The sequence below is a fragment of the Lethenteron reissneri genome, chromosome 16 (genome assembly GCF_015708825.2).
Source record: "Lethenteron reissneri isolate LAM-NWPU_2019-01 chromosome 16, ASM1570882v1, whole genome shotgun sequence".
NCBI lineage: Eukaryota > Metazoa > Chordata > Hyperoartia > Petromyzontiformes > Petromyzontidae > Lethenteron > Lethenteron reissneri.
Genome location: NC_083794.1, coordinates 10118046 through 10135242, shown reverse-complemented (window position 1 = coordinate 10135242; position 17197 = coordinate 10118046). Strand labels below are relative to the sequence as shown.

The window sequence follows — 17197 nt, the reverse complement described above, 5'->3', positions numbered from 1 at the left end:
CAGCCACTATTGTCTTATCACTGACGATTGTTTACACTCCAAGATCCTAGCAAGGTTCAGAGACCAACTATCAGCGGAATTTCCGCAAGACCGAGAATCGAACGCGTGCTCATCGTCACCATCATCAATGCTCTATCCACTGCTGGATGAAGGCCTCCTGCATGCCCCTATGACCCAGCGATGCCACAATCCATGCCTACGCAAGCGCTGATCTTATCGCTCCACATTAGTCATCTTGGGCGTGTTACCCTCCCTTGATTGCCGGGTCATTGCCAGGCTCATATATCGGCCACCATCCCTTTCGAGTGACGATGCTATGCACTACCAAAGACAAAACCCATGGTGGCTTTTCATTACAGATCTCCCTGCAATGATTGACATTGTATGTATGTTTAACTTCTTTTGCACCGTACGTAGCCACCCGTGCTAATTGTAGGTGCAGCGGGGGTGGGGTGGGGGGCGGGGAGACAACAAACGAAACACAAAAAGCAGTTCTAAAGAAATTAGTTTTCAATCTAGATTTTAAAATGCGCGTTCATATTGCTCCAGTAACAATTTGTAGAGGACGTTTGATTTTGCGTGGCGCTGGAAAGCAAAGCCTGCCAAGATGTTGCGAGCTGCCGTTTGCCAATGTAACGATTGCAGCAGTTCCTCTTCCTGCACGCCTCTCGGAATATATGTGCAATGACTCTGTCTGACTTCACCGGTACTCGCAAACACCAAAAAATTCCACCTGCCGCACAGGATTAAAATTAAACTCACCAGACATTTGTCATTTGCTGAGTTTGTTATTGTGGTTATTGAACCAAATGTTGCATGGGTTTTTATTCCAATAATGTTTGTTTGGAAAAGATCACTTGCCTGGAGAAAAAAGAAAATTGCGAATTAGTTTTCCAAAAAACAGTCATGAGCAGCGTAAAAATGTCCTTTCTATTGTATCGACTAAATGTGTTTAAGAAGCAGGAATTTACTTGCTTGTGGAATAAAACTATACGTGACGGAAGCTTCCCAGGTTCTGGAATTGGCCAAACATCCCAATGTAGCAGCACCCTCCTGAAAAAAGAGTCACGTGACTAAACATGAACAAATATCTAATACCAAACCCAAACAACTGAGTGGCAGCCAAAATAATAAATGCTCCAAAAAGAACGCCTGTCACGGAGATGGATCGATGGTTTGCATGCCAGTGCTGGCTACATACTGCAAACAATTTTTTTTACAAAGTATCTCTAAAGTAATTGTTAATCGATCGATAATATGTTCACTTAAAGTGGACACCTACGGGCTATCTGGCAATACACCGTGAAGTTGATGAAATTAAATCTATCGTCAAAAACAAACACCCACACTCCAACAGCAGCATTGGCCTTGGGTTTGGCCAGGACGCATCGGGGCTTCAAGTGGTGATGGCCGATCCACGAGACTGCTGAAGCACCGGCTGCCAGAGGAGGGAAGACACTCGCCGCGGCTGGGAATAGAACTCAAGTCAACGGGTTCGTCGCGCAGTTCACCAGCCAGGGCACCACCGCTCCCCGCCGACTATGAATGCAACATCAGCCGTCTACTTCGCGTGCATGGATGTGTCAGACGTTTGGACGAAAAAGGTTCCCAGCAAGTGAGTGTAGGATGCATGAATATTACAGAGCAGCTCTGAGAATATTGGGTAAATTGGGCCCTTGAAAAATGTATATCTATAATCAGAGAGAGGAGGGAAGACAACAGAGAGAGAGAGAGAGAGCACGTCCCCCGTGGAAACGGAGCGGCGGATTGTTCCGTCGCGAGAATGCGAGGGATGGCGAACAGCTTTTTTGGGAAAGGCCTTCATCCAGCAGCGGATTGACCACGGCTGACGATGTTCATCATGGGTGGCTGTGAATGTTTTAAATCGATGATTCTCTTGCAATGCCGGCACAGTTTGTGGCCTGGTTATTGCGATCCTCATTGAGCCTCCACCGCACACTCATAAACGACACCGTGTGTGGCCTTAACAAAAAACACAAATATATGTAGAATAGACGACGTTTCATGCAATTGCCCTTTTTCATAGCACAGCATCACCAAATGACGTGTTCCTCAAGCGGGCCTATCCCAAAGCCCAGTGCTACTCTTCACGCATTCCACCTGTTCGCGGTCGCATCCACGGGCTGAGCCTCGGCCCCAACGCAATGCACAACAACGGGAACTTCGTCGGGCAGTGGACCCATCCCGGCCACCGCTGCTGATGACAAAGCGCCCATGCCGTTATCATAGCGCACAGCGGGAGGGCGGGGGGAGTGCGGGCAAGTGAGGGGTCGTGGCACGGCTCGGGTGAAACCTGCAAGCGCTCGATTAAGTAACGCAGCAGAAGCACGTGGTGGGGGGGGGGGGTGTTTACTTCTCCCAAAGCCAAGGCCGTAATTATAATATATATTGGGGGGGGGCACACCCCCCCCCCCATATTCAAATATGCTCAAAATGTCCACCCGAATATATTGCTATGAAATAGATGTCTGTGAAGATGATTGTGGTTATGGTTGTACTTTATTAATAACTAATCTCGGCCATTACATAAAATGAAACAAGAAGAGGTCAAAAAGAAAAAGACAGAGCAATATAATACAATACACTATTAGACATTATTGTAAGAAAAAAAGTCCATCCTATGTGTTAGCGAATTTTTATATATTTTAGGCAGGAAATGGCAGGAAATTTCGTTTTCAAATTTAGATTTTTTTTTCTGGGGGGGGGGGGACCTCAGACCCCCTGGAAGATTTGCCCCCCCCCCCCAATGTTGACTCCGTGGCCACGGCCTTGCCCAAATCCATGGGCACAGACAGCGCGCGTGCGGTGCAACGAGCATCGCCGCTCACGACGCGAACAGGAAAGGGGTGGTGGTGGTGGTGGAGGCCCTCCTTCTAGTGACACGGCTGCTGTTGCTAGATGTGGTCAAGGACAGATAAGCGCGTCAGCAGCAGCAGCAGCGGAGCGCACCGCTGTGACGTCCCCTTCCTATTTTGTGGACATTCTCCCACGTCACCTGGGAGACTCCCTCCGCGTTCGGTTGGAGAATCCATGCCCCGGGGCCTATGAGCTGGCGTGTCGCTGTTTGGCCCTGAAGAGAGGCCAGCAGCGTGGCCTCGTGTCGTTGTTGCTGCTGCTCTGCAGACCCGGAGATGAATGAGCGATGTTCGGTCGCCGCGTGGGTGACATTCGTTGTGACTTCTCGCTCAACGGAGTGGGCCGCGCGAAAGATTGGGTGGGGAGCAGTGGCTGTAGCGGTTAGCAATCATCATCATCATTGCCATCGGCCATGATCAATCCACTGCTGGATGAATGCCTCCCTCCTCTGCCCCTTTCCCCTGCCCCCCCCCTTCTCCAAGTCGCCACCACCAACCCTGCATAGTCCTGCGATGCGACTAGTCACCCAGTACCTGCCAGATGGGTCGTCTCATCTCGCCGTCTGCCTGTGCTGGGCTTCATCTCGGCGCTATGGGCTATCAATCGGTTCTTCATTTCGTCCATCGGCATTTGTTCCTTCGAGCGACGCGTCCTGCCCAAGCACGTTGACTTGTAGCTCAAAGTTCACGTGGTTGACCCGCGCGTGTTCTCTCGTCCACGTTTTCCTCTGTCGCAGTGTAAATCCCAGCCGCGCGTCTCTCCCCGCTTTCCTTTGTCCAACGGCGAGCTTTCGCTCCGTCCTCTTAAGTTTCGAACAACACGCAGAGGCATGCACAACCAGCGCGCGGCCCCTTGCGCGTTCAACAAAAAAACCTTCGACGGTTCATGAAGAACTTCACCGTTTGCCTCTTGTCTTTAGATCACCATCGAATGAATTTCACCCGGTATCCACGTTTCCGAACCATGTCATAGCCATTGCCGCATTTCAGCCGGAGCAGATCGGAAACACCGTTCCGATAATTATTCTGGCACGCAGCCACTTCCACCTCGCCTTGCTTTGTCCTCACGGTATTGGGGAAGTGTGCGAACAAAACACGCGTGTTAATCGTGCTTAGCATCACCAGCTTTCACGAAGGGCAGTCCTAGGATTATTATGGGTAGGCCTGCCTTCTACTGTTATGTGAGTGCCTTACGCGTGTACCTGCAGATGTCACGAAGAATAGTACTAGGATTACTGTGGATAAGCATACCGTGTACTCTAGTGGTAGTGCCTTATGCCATCACCATATGTCATGAAGGGTAGTCCTAGGATTATTATGGATAGGCGTGCCTTCTACTGTTATGGGAGTGCCTTACGCGTGTACCTGCGGATGTCACGAAGGAAAGGTACAGCGGAAGGATTACTACGGATAAAGATACCTTGCAGTGCCTTACACTGATAGCGTCCCCACTCTTCAGCCGAGAGCCGTTCCAGACAAAAACATAGCAAGCGAGAAATGAAACCTTGCTGGTGGTGGAGGTGTGTCTACGGTAGTTTACGGTGGCACTGACGAACAGCGCTTCTCTTGAGACAGACTCGGCTCGGGGGAGGGAGCCGACGGGAAACTGGCAGCAGCGGTGTGGGGGGGGGGGGGGGGGTGACGGCGGCATTGACATGCCCCGGCACGGCCCCCCTTCTCCCTTCTTCTTCATTCCGTACGGCCTCGCGTACACGGCTGAGCAACGGCTGCAATTTCGCATTCAAGGAGGGGGTCGAGCCGGGAATTTCGCGGCGTCGTACGGAGCACCGGGAGTGTTTCGCCGCGATGTCCCCTTGCTCTTTGCGGACGAGGCATTGCTGCGTGGTTGTCCAACGTGGTTCGAGTGAGAGTGGGGCTGAACGCGGCTCTAGTGGGGGGGGGGTCTCTCCTTCCGCCCGCGGTGGCGCGACCACGCAATTGCAGGGCTGCCCCTTTATCTGCGGTGGCTTTCGGTGGAGCTCGTGGTGCAACGATCACGGATTGATATTCGTTCTTGAGATGATTGTTGATGGTTTCCATTCCCTCTTCTGGCCATGTCCACCGTGTAGACTGCAGTGATTATTCTCAACAATTTTTTTGGCTACTTTTTACCCCCCTTGTTCAATTTTGTTTCCATCGACTAGTCAACCCCCCTTGACCTGACCCAACATGGTTTCTGAGCAATAAGTGTACGGATTAACGAGCGGCAAATCTTTTCAACCAAATCGTTCAACTCGTGTGGTATAACCTCACTAAGCTGGGAACCGCGAAGCAAGCGAATAAAAAAACTAATTCAATGGACACGCTGCACGAGCGACGTCATTTGTTGGTGCTCGCTGGTTACTCTTGGAAACCACCAACATTGTGGTTCTTTTTTACGATCAATGAGTTTAGAAAGGTCTTTTATATCGTCATAGGTTACCATGCGGATTTAAAATGATGCTATCATAGTTAGTTTACATTTGCAGATTGATACATGATCATTTCACCAATAACTCTCCAGCACGACAACATTGTACACGCTTATAAATAACCTCACGTTGCCCCCCCCCCCACTGGGACATTGCCACGCGTACCCCCAGTTGAGAGGCGCTGCAGTGTAGCTGGAGCTCTCCTGAAGCTCACGAGACGTGCCTCGAACCGCGCGCGTAAGAACCGACGTTGATCCATCCGTACGTAACAGGTTCAAGAAGTCACAACATCCACCACCAAAGACAAAGACCCCCCCCCCTCCTTAACATACTTTTGGGGCAAGTGCTGTTGGCCGGCCACAGGCACAAAGTGGATGGACCAGCACCACGCCCGGCCGCCTTTGTCTCCCCCAGTGTCGATGTTTACTACACACCGCACCAGGTGCTCAGTTGAGGCTGAGTTGACCAAGGGGAAACCCAGGACCGGTTCAGATGATCGTCACTGGTGTTGGCCGTGAGCGGGAATCGAGCTCGGGGCGCCGGATTCGCAGCGCAGCGCGCTAACCGCTGCACCACCGCTCCCCATCCATCCGCCACCGCCACCACCATCATCGACATCGCCCATCATCTAAACCGGTCGCCATCTCCCACGGCCCCGCGCTCTAACATCTCCGCCTTGGCTCCTTCGCAACGAATTCTCACTCGACGACTCGGGTGGCCGTGCGGAATGCGAGCTCGCCTATTGGCGCCGACCTTGTTCGTCGCGAGCTCGAGTGTGCGTCCTACAAGTACGACGACACGTGACATGTCCTACACGTACGAACGACACGTGACCTACAAGTACGAACGACACGTGACCTACACGTACGAACGACACGTGGCGTGTCCTACACGTACGAACGACACGTGACGTGCCCTACACGTACAATGACACGTGACGTGTCCTACATGTACGACGACACGTGACGTGTCCTACACGTACGAACGACACGTGACGTGTCCGACACGTACGAACGACACGTGACGTGTCCTACACGTACGAACGACACGTGACGTGTCCTACACGTACAAGGACACGACGTGTCCTTCATGTGCGAACGACACGTGACGTGTCCTACACGTACGAACAACACGTGGTGTGTCCTACACGTACGAACGACACGTGACGTGTCCGACATTTACGAACGACACGTGACGTGTCCTACACGTACGATCGACACGTGACGCGTCCTACACGTACGAACGACACGTGACGTGTCCTACACGTACGAACGACACGTGACGTGTCCTACACGTACGACGACACGTGACGTGTCCTACACGTACGAACGACACGTGACGTGTCCTAACACGTACGAACGACACGTGACGTGTCCTACACGTACGAACGACACGTGACGTGTCCTACACGTACGAACGACACGTGACGTGCCCTACACGTACGAACGACACGTGACGTGCCATACACGTACAACGTCACGTGGTGTGTCCTACACGTACGAATGACACGTGACGTGTCATACAGGTACGAACGACACGTGACGTGTCCTACACGTACGAACAACACGTGACGTGCCCTACACGTACGAACGACACGTGACGTGCCATACACGTACAACGTCACGTGGTGTGTCCTACACGTACGAATGACACGTGACGTGTCCTACACGTACGAACAACACGTGGTGTGTCCTACACGTACGAACGACACGTGACGTGTCCTACACGTACGAATGACACGTGACGTGTCCTACACGTACGAACAACACGTGGTGTGTCCTACACGTACGAATGACACGTGACGTGTCCTACACGTACGAACGACACGTGACGTGTCCTACACGTACGAACAACACGTGACGTGCCCTACACGTACGAACGACACGTGACGTGCCATACACGTACAACGTCACGTGGTGTGTCCTACACGTACGAATGACACGTGACGTGTCCTACACGTACGAACGACACGTGACGTGTCCTACACGTACGAACAACTCGTGTTAAGCAAGCGGACGAACAGAGCCTCCATTCTCTGGCGTGAACAAAATAAAAAAACGAGCCCAGCCCGGCTGGGCTCGCCAATCTTTTGTCATCAAGCTCCTCGTCTTGGCTTCCTCCCCAGATTTACAAATAAAAAAAACATAAAAACACGATCCCCTCTCTCCCTCGGCACGCTCCACGCATCCCCTACACCAAGGCGAAAGTGCGAGGCATCGGAATAATTTGTGGGGGGAAAAAAGGTTGCAACTAAAACGGAGCAGAAACAAACAAGAAAACACGAAACCCTCAAACACTTTCTGTGACTGTGTTCGACAACCACGGGCACAACCAAAAACAATCAACAACGCCACAACACCCCAAAACCACTGTGCCCACATTCAACAGTGGATAGAGAATGTCTACAGTCGCGGTTCGCGTGCAGCCCCAAATCCGCACGCGTACGCGAGCATTTCTAAATTGAAAACTCATTTATTCAGAACTGCGTGAAAGGAGTTCAACACACACACAAAGCACGGTTGGCTACGTACGGCGTGAAAGAAGTTCAACACACACACACATAGCACGGTTGGCTAGGTACGGCGTGAAAGAAGTTCAACACACACACACAGCACGGTTGGCTACGTACGGCGTGAAATAAGTTCAACACACACACACACATTTTCCCTCCCACCCAAGGGAGCGTGACCGAGTATGCGTGCGGGATTGTTTAGTTTATTTGGCGTCGGATGCCCTTTTCTCTCCGCCTCCTCCTCGTTACCTCGCCTCTTGAGGACATCATCAAGCAGGCTGCTTGGGTTTGGTGGGGAGATGTTTCACGCAACGAACCCGACGACCCTGCGTTTGATACCCGTGAGAGGGAATTCCAAAAGTATGGACATTAAACTTTATTCGCCCAAGGATGCCCTCCCTTCAGGAAGCACTGTCCTTCGCCACCCTGCTCTTCAGTTTTTTTTTATTGTTACTTGTTGAAAGTGTGTTTATGCCTGTGTTGCTGTTAACTGACAGAAGTAGATTGATGTTTGGCATGATTTAAATAAAGTTATGTGGATTCTGAAAAAAAAAAGATACCCGGCCACGACTAACCATCCGCGACATCGGAGTCGTGTTTCCCACCCGCGACTCCCCAGCCCGCATTCACCAGCGTGGCAAAGTATGGCCAAACAACCGCCACGGGGATATTATCTCACACTCACAGAGCGCCTTGGTTGTGAGCTACTTCGCCTCGTGATTTAGACGGCAAGGGCACTTTGCCAGGGATTGAGGAACCAGTGACCCCGTGACAGAGGGCGCGTGAGGTCACGGAAGGGCTACAGGTGAGGGGACGGGGAAGGAGCGGAGGGGCGAGAGAAGAGAAGAGAAAGGGAATGGACAATGGATAAGAGGTGATGGCTTAAAGCGAGGAACGGAAGGAGGTTCAGGAAGGAGGGGGGAGTGGGGGGGGGGGCTGCTTAATGGTGCAGGTGAAGTCTGGACACGGCATGGGGAAGACTTCACCCAGCAGAGGATTGGATAAAGTGCTCAGCTCGCCGATTGGGTGAGCTGGCGTAAAGTGTGATCCACAATCTCTGGCTGTACAAAGGAAAAGGTGGGGAGGGGAGGAGGGGCCCTTTTGATTCTATCACCATTGCACCGTTCCGTTCCGGCCATAGAAACAGTGACGAGGATGCCCACACCACCAGCGGGCCGCATAGAGTAGGGACAAGCCGCAGGCCATGGAAATGCTGACCACACGTGCGGACAGGGGAAAAGGCAGGAAACCCCAGGCGAGACTGCGCACTCGCTGAACCTCACAGCTTCGCGATCGGTCTGAAACTCATCTACCTACTCCACTCACTCACCTACTCACCCACCCACTGACTCACTCACCTACTCACCCACTCACTCACTCACCTACTCACCAACCCACTCACCCACTCACTCACCTACTCACCCACCCACTCACTCACTCACTCACCTACTCACCCACTCACCTACTGAGCGGTCACATCGGGCTGGAACTCATCTATCCACTCACTCACCTACTCACCCACCCACTCACCTACTCACCCACTCACTCACTCACCTACTCACCCACCCACTCACCTACTCAGCAGTCTATCGGCCTGGAATTCATCTCCCTACTCACTCACCTACTCACCCACCCACTCACTCACTCACCTACTCACCCACCCACTCACCTACTCAGCAGTCTATCGGCCTGGAATTCATCTACCTACTCACTTACCTACTCACCCACCCACTCACTTACTCAGCGGTCCATTGGCTTGAAACTCTCCGCTGCTGCGCAATGCTTGAAACCCTTTACAGACATTTAACAAGCTCAGTTTGAATATTGTGCACTCGTGATAACCTAAGTTATAAGAGTGGCGCGTAGATAAATGCACCGATTAGAGTGGACGTTAAAGATCCCCTGACGGAATTCGCAATAGCAGGCCACTGTGTGCCGGTGTCAGCGTCCAAAGTTGTCAATTTCAAGCCACGTGCCGAGCCACCTTGCGCCCACAGGGGCAGATGCTGCCGCTGGGGTGCTTCTCCCAAATTCCTCAAATCAGATGTGTCGTGGCGCGCTGCGGTTCGCCCCGGAGGGCCTTACATCAAAGCAAATTATCGTCGCAAAACTGTGCCGTTCTCCCCTGATTACGAGACATATTTGGACTTGTGTGTGGCTCCGAGGGTTGATCAAGTCCTTTGCCTGCTCGGACGGGCAGCTGCTGGGAAGAACTGCTATTTGCCTGTGCTTTGCTACGGCCGGCGTGGGCGCATGTAAACACTATTTATTGCTCAATCATTGCACATCGTCCATTTATTTTCTCGCAATCCATCTAGCCGCCGGTTCACGAGCTTATCTCGTCCTTCCACTTCCTTCCATGGTGGATGCCTTCTGGAGGCGTGCTCCATCGTTGAGGCTGCCACTCCATGGTTAGCCATTTAAGAATTGACGTGGGTTCAGAGTATTTGGCTGTGATACAGTTCCACATGATGATAAGCCACTTCGTTGAGCTGTCATTTGTGGTCAGGTGGCTTCTGACAAATAAGCTACATCAGCTCAGTGGGCCGTACCTGGAAAAATAAATCGTTTAGTTAAATAGCAAGTCTCCATCACCGGCCAATCGAAGCACACTTACAAGCCCTGTTGTGAATCCCCTCACTGGATGATGGCCTCCCCCACGCCGTGCCGGAGTGGTGGAGAAGCGAGCGCCGGGGGGTTGTATTGCACATCTATGTCCCACCACGTCGTTCGATTTTGCTTTTGAAAACCCAGCCAAAACATAGCCATACATTCAAGTAGCATCATCTTCATCGTTCTGGCCATGGAACATTGCAACTCAGCACCCCCCCTCCCCGCCGTCGGTGCTTCGAGTTCCCCCGTGCCCTCTCCCCAAGCACACACCGGGTTCGTAGTCTATGAGCCAAGTGTTTATTATCAGGGAGCACACTCTGGCGGATAGGAAGTTACAACCGTAGACTGTGGGCACCGCACCGCCCACAGCTGCAGACGTTTGGGGACTGCCAGACCAGGACCGGTTTGGTGTTTGGGCTCAAGAGTATGTCCACACGGCTCCGCTATCAACACCCCACAGGGCACAAGAGTGGGGCGGTGACAGGCGGCCACTGCCACCGCCAGTTTCCGTGTCTTGCGGAACCAGGTAGCTCAGTGAAGGTGGCCAAAACAAACGAAGTGGACGGACGCATTCTTCACAATTCCACTACGGCGCAACGGTCAACACGCTGGACCTTCAATCCAGAGGTCACGCGGCTCAGAATCCATCTCCTGGAGCGGCAGTTGAAAGGATGGGGCAAGCTTCTATGAACCACTTCTTCCCATCTAGCGTCGCCCACCCTTTTTCCACCTGCGATACATTTCTCAGCACTAGGTCCATGATCAAACCTGCGTAGTTTACTCTGATAAGGTTCGACAAAACACAATACCCGGTACCAAATATCGGTACGAATTAATTTCCTGCCACCCCGAAATACAGGTGTCAATTCCTTTCATGTACCGGTAAAACCGACATACAGGCGGCAAACAATATAACAAGAATATATTTGATAATTGTTTTTTTACCCTTCTATCTGGCAACAAAACTGACAACTTTTTTTTACAAGGAGTCATGTTTGCATAGACCACAATACCTGCAGCCATAATGCAAAAAAAAACATAACTCTGATAATATATGCTTCAAGGACAGCGCATATATTATCAGAGTTATATATTTTTTTGCATTATGGCTGCAGGTATTGTGGTCTATGCAAACATGACTCCTTGTAAAAAAGTGTCAGTTTTGTTGCCAGATAGAAGGGTAAAAAAACAAGTATCATATTTTTTACTGGCAAATGAGGTTCCAATGGTGTAAAATAATATTTTTTTATTATTAATAAAAAACTCATATCTCAAGAGCCGCAATGCACTGCGTAGTGAATATGAGACGATGGGGACCTTAATAAATAACGTCACGAAGCAGTCACTTAAAGAGCCGCATGTGGCCCCCATTGAACTTAGCAGGTTCAATGGGGGCCACAGGTTCAATGGGGAGACCTCCGTCGGTCGGTTTAGGCCGTTGGTTTCCACCATCAGAAAATGTGGTTTGGGTTTCGCCAAAGGGCTATTGCGACGGTAGTGGACGCTAAGATTCGACGGAGGGGTCACGCCGTGGATAGGGGACCTTGCCCAAGTAAAATAATTTAAGACACCGAGAAGAAAGGTGCGGCAAAAGGAGCTAGGCCATTGGAGAGTGGGAAAAAACACCCAAAGATTGGTGGGAAAGAAGGAAAGAGGAGGCTATAAAGGAGGTGTGGGACGAGGGCCCGGGGCTTTGGCAGGACGAGGCTGGGAATGAACTCCGTGTGGTGTTGCCGTGTCGCCTGCCCCACACGCTTGCTCCTGCTGATGCTGAATGAACGATGAAGTTCCCATTGCCAAGGAAGACCCGCGCGGGCTCCGTTTCACTCTGACCAGGTCACCCCACGCACAGGCGCGCGATGCAGTCAGATCACGCATGCTAAGCAGGGTTGAGCCTGGCTAAAGCTTTGTTTGGGGACCACCATGGGCCGATACAGGCGTAGTAGGCCTTGTCGGCAGTAGGGGGCAGTACAACAAAATCTGTTGTTCCTACACTCATCCCCCACACCACCACCTCTGTCCACACAGCCGTAGATACATGGGGGTACGCCACAGTTGGTCGACCGGCAGGTCACGTGTGATGGGGTAAAGTGTGGGGTTTCCTCCCACCTCTTCCAAGTACGTCTTGGGCCAGCGTGGAAGAATAGGCCAAATACCAACCGGAAGGACTGCTGATAGACATCTCTCCCGAGTGGTGGCCCTTCCGCCGACAACTACGTGAACAAACCCTTGCAGGGCTGTTACCTTTCTGTTACCTTTCACCCGTACTCCAACACGTGAAGGCCTCGCCTGAGCTGGAAGGCTACGGAACGACGCCGGCGACTCGCGGTGCAAGGGGAGAAAGTGAACGAGCCGACAACATCTGGCGAACCAGCAGCGATATTTGTTTTGAGTAACGCCCGGCTGCCTCCGCTGATGAGCCCCAGCAGGGCAAACAGCGACTCCGTACTTCACGACGCTGGTCAGAGCGGGTTGGTGAAGCGGTGGGGGGTGCAAGAACTCAGGGTCACAGTCCAAAGGTTGCTGTCTAAACAAATAACTTGGAACGCGCCGCCGCTTGAACCGTGCCCGGTTCGCCCTCGACGAGATGGGGGGGGATGACTCAGAGGCCCCAAGCGGGGAGGCTAGATCTGAAACGTTCCTGGGCTTTCCCATCACTATCGCCGACTTGAGCGGCATGGTCAAGTATGGTCACACAGCCCCCGTGATGTAAAAGTGTTGTGAGTTATTGTGTTAACAATTCACCGACGATTCCATGGAAGGTCGAGATTCAATTCGAGAAACACATTTTCTTTTGTAACAAGGTGGCTGCGGCGAATGATCTCTCCCTCGCCTGGTATGCAGGGACCAGGAGGTCGTGGGGTCGATCCCGACCCTGATGCCTGCTGTATATTTGAACTCGACGTGTCTCTCATCCCCGTGGTCGCGTGGATTTTTCTCCGGATCCTCCGATTGTGTTCCCTCCACATTTAGAGTATTTGACTGCTATACATTTCCACATAAGCCACTTCGTTGAGCTATCATTTGTGGTCAGGTCGCTTCTGAAAAATAGCTAAATATAGTGTAGTTTCATAATCACCCTTTCTTTCGGCTTTAGCGTCAAACTGAACGGGCAACGAATCACTTTGTTTATCAATGAAGTTGCTCGTATGCAGCTCAGTATTAGTGATTAGCGCAAGACATAACATGAATATTGACCTTTAGGCTGACCCAACCCTGTAAGTTCAAACATTCGTTAATTGTGGGTTTCAGATTTTTTTTTTTAAATGTATCATCATAGACTCGATTTTACTTTAGCAGATATCACCTGTCTACCCCTTCTAAGAAACGCTCTTATGATTTGTATCAGTGATTCTCGGTCACGACCATCATCTGTCTGCATTAGACGCACGTGGGGACGGAGCGGCCGCGACTATAGCCGCAGTAAAAGTGATACATCTGGACCGCTCTTGCCCCCCCCCTCCTCCTTCACCAACTCTAACAAACATTCAAACAACACCCCCCCACCACCGCGGCCCACGCGATCAACACGGTAAGGGTGAATCGAGAACTTCATCAAGCAGCGGAAAAATCGTGGCTGATGATTACGACCAGGCCAGTAACGTACGAACTGGACTCACGGGTGTCAGTGACTGTTAGACAAGTTGAAAGGATTTCTCGAGACCGTTCACCGACCGCACCTGCCGCAAACCGTGGGGTCCCCCTCCCCACCCACTCCTCCTCCCTTACCTGGCCACGTGTCGGCACTGAAACGTTCAACTCGGCACTTGTCTGCGCGTCGCTGCGCGGGACGCCGTGGGCGCGATGCCGTCGGTCATGATTATCTCGCCGCGGTTGTCCGGTGGACGGTCGAATCGAATTCCTTCTCCGAGTACGGCTACTCAGAGAGAGAGAGAGAGACGAGGAGAGACAGAGAGCTCCGGATAGACAGAGCGACGGGGGATTTTTTATGTTGCTGTTCCGGGTTTGTTGTATCCGTTGAGAACCTCTCCACCCTTGCCGCCTTCCTTCTAATCTCATCGCACGTATCCGCCGCAAGTGTTCTCTGCACGCCCACACAAGTTCACGCAGCCCTAATAACTCCCCCCCTCCTCCCCCTTGCCCTCCCTGCAAGCTCCCTCCCCTCCTAACAGCCACCCTGCACACAAAGACAAAGATCCCCCGTGTGTAGCCCGTAACAGACTGTTGGGGCAAGTGCTGTTAAGCGAGTAGCACCTGTGAAGGCCGGCACGGCACCACGAGGGGGTGGGTGGGCCAGCAACCACGCCCGGCCGCCTTTGTCTCCCCAAGTGGCGATTGTTTACACACCGCAACAGGTACTCATTTGAGGCCGAGTCGACCTAGGGGAGGCCCAGTAGCGGTTCAGATAATTATAATCGACACTGGGTGTTGTGCCCGTGAGCGGGAATCGAACTCGGGTCGCCGGGTTCGGTCGCGCGAACGATGACACTGCCGCTCCCCCTGCTTGCGAACAGCAGCCACCACCCTGCACACACACGCACGACGACACACACGCACGCGCGCACCCTTGAGCGAGTGCCGCGCACTTTGCCGCGGCAGAAAACAAGGCCAGATAATGCGGCACTGCTATGGAAATTTCTCTCACCGCGCATATATATTTTTTTCTCAACGTGCTGTAAGTTATTCGTTGCTTCTTCGTTTTGGCTGTTGGAGGCGTCTGTTGTTATTGTTGTTGTTGTTTTTAGAGTTTTCAATGATTCGTAGAAGAATAAAAACAAATCTGGGAAGTGGTCTGGTCTGGGTGCAGCGACTTACAGTTGTGCAATAAAATGGCTTAAAGGGACATTTTATTTGAGTAAAAGTGTTTTTTATTCTTGGTTATTTCGGTACGTTTCGACTGCAACACAAGCAATCATCATCATGATTGCTTGTGTTGCAGTCGAAACGTCGTGAGCATTTTTATTGTTGTATTTGTATTATTTTATTATTTCCCTTCTACGTGACTTTACCGAAAGAACCAATCATATAAATCTAAATTTAAAAGTGTTTTGTAACTAATAATTGACAGATACAATTCACACGGCGCGTATGTCGACATGTGTTGCCCGTGACGCAGGCAGCGTGTAATTGATTGTCGTGCCACTGGGGAGGGAGGGCTTGCGTGTTCAACACTCAGCGCGGAACGAGTTCATTTGTGTATGAACGGCGAGTAAGTTGCTCCAAGCGGAGATGCGTCGCGTGGTGGTGAATGGGGTCGCGAGGACTGGAGTTTTGGTGAAAACCCTGGACTAAGGGAACCTGTCTTCATGGTTCTTTCGGTAAAGTCACGTAGAAGGGAAATAATAAAATAAAATAAATATATAATAAAAAAATTCTAACGACGTTTCGGCCACAACACAAGCAGCCGTCCTCATGTGAAGAAACAGAGCTGTCGGAAAGACAGCGTCCCAATGAACACCGCCAAGAAAGTATTCATTGGGACGCTGTCTTTCCGACAGCTCTGTTTCTTCACCTGAGGACGGCTGCTTGTGTTGTGGCCGAAGCGTCGTGATATTTTTTAAATGTTATTATGTAGTATTTGTATTATTTTATTATTTCCCTTCTACGTGACTTTACCGAAAGAACCAAGAAGACGAATCCCTGCAGTCACGAAAGCTTTAAATCGAAATTTAATAATATTTCATTATGTTTTATTTTTATTATTTTATTATTTCCCTTCTACGTGACTTTACCGAAAGAACCAAGAAGATGAATCCCTGCAGTCACGAAAGCTTTAAATCGACATTTAATAATATTTTATTATGTTTTATTTTTATTATTTTATTATTTCCCTTCTACGTGACTTTACCGAAAGAACCAAGAAGATGAATCCCTGCAGTCACGAAAGCTTTAAATCGAAATTTAATAATATTTTATTATGTTTTATTTTTATTATTTTATTATTTCCCTTCTACGTGACTTTACCAAAAGAACCAATCATATAAATCCCTGCAGTCACGAAAGCTTTAAATCGAAACTTAAGGGAACCTGCTTGGAACTGTATCGACCGCTTTCCTCCCTCGCCCTGCCTCTCTCTCTCTCTCGCTCTCTGCGTCTCTCCAAGCGTGGAGACAACTCCGAGCTTTTTGCCCTCACGTCGTCACATTCCAATACGAAGGGCTTCCCGAAACAAGTTCACCCGGTTCTCGCATAATCACGGCTTTTTACGTCGTCGTGCCGGGCAAACGGTGGATGTGCCTGCCCTGCGTTCGTCGGCTCGGTTGGTTGGGTCACGTCGAGATTTGTGAATCTCCCGAACCCGCTGGGCAGTGGCGAGGTGGCCAGGTGATGGCAGTATAGCAAGTTGGTTCGTAAGCTCCGTGTGTAACGGAGTGTTATCCCTTCGTATGCCAGCTGGGTTTTTTTTCTTCGAGCTCTACAGTTAAAAACAAACACATTTTTTTTATTTTACCAGGTAAGGCCCACTGAGCTATATAGCTCTTTTTTCTGGCCATAAATGAGAGCCCAGCGAAGTGGCTTATCACGTGGAAATGTTTCGCAGCCAAATACTCTAAACGCACGTCGCTACACTTGGATGTAAAAAGAAAAACGTAGGACCCGAAGAAAAATCAACGCGACGACGGGGAGAACATTTCTGACTCCAAATATACAGGGTCGGGACCGAACCCACGACCTCCTGTGTTCCAGGCGAGGTAGTTAACATCTCACCACCGCGGTGCCCTGTTTCCTCCCACACAAACCAGAGAATAGGTTTTCCCCTTTTTTCTGGCAACAAAACACGGTGTTTAGATGTTAAAACACCAAACTGAAACCTTTTACAAGGT

General features: G+C 50.9%; 1 protein-coding gene across 3 annotated transcripts in view; it reads right to left on the bottom strand.

Moving 5' to 3' along the window:
* ARAP1 (ArfGAP with RhoGAP domain, ankyrin repeat and PH domain 1) overlaps window positions 1-14445 on the bottom strand; it is a 74554-nt gene extending 60109 nt beyond the window's left edge. For all 3 annotated transcript variants that reach the window (XR_009755202.1, XM_061552361.1, XM_061552362.1), the window contains exon 1: window positions 14142-14445. The gene's annotated coding sequence lies outside the window, so the exon portion shown is untranslated. The remainder of the gene's footprint in view (window positions 1-14141) is intronic.
* Between the last annotated feature and the right edge of the window lie 2752 nt (window positions 14446-17197).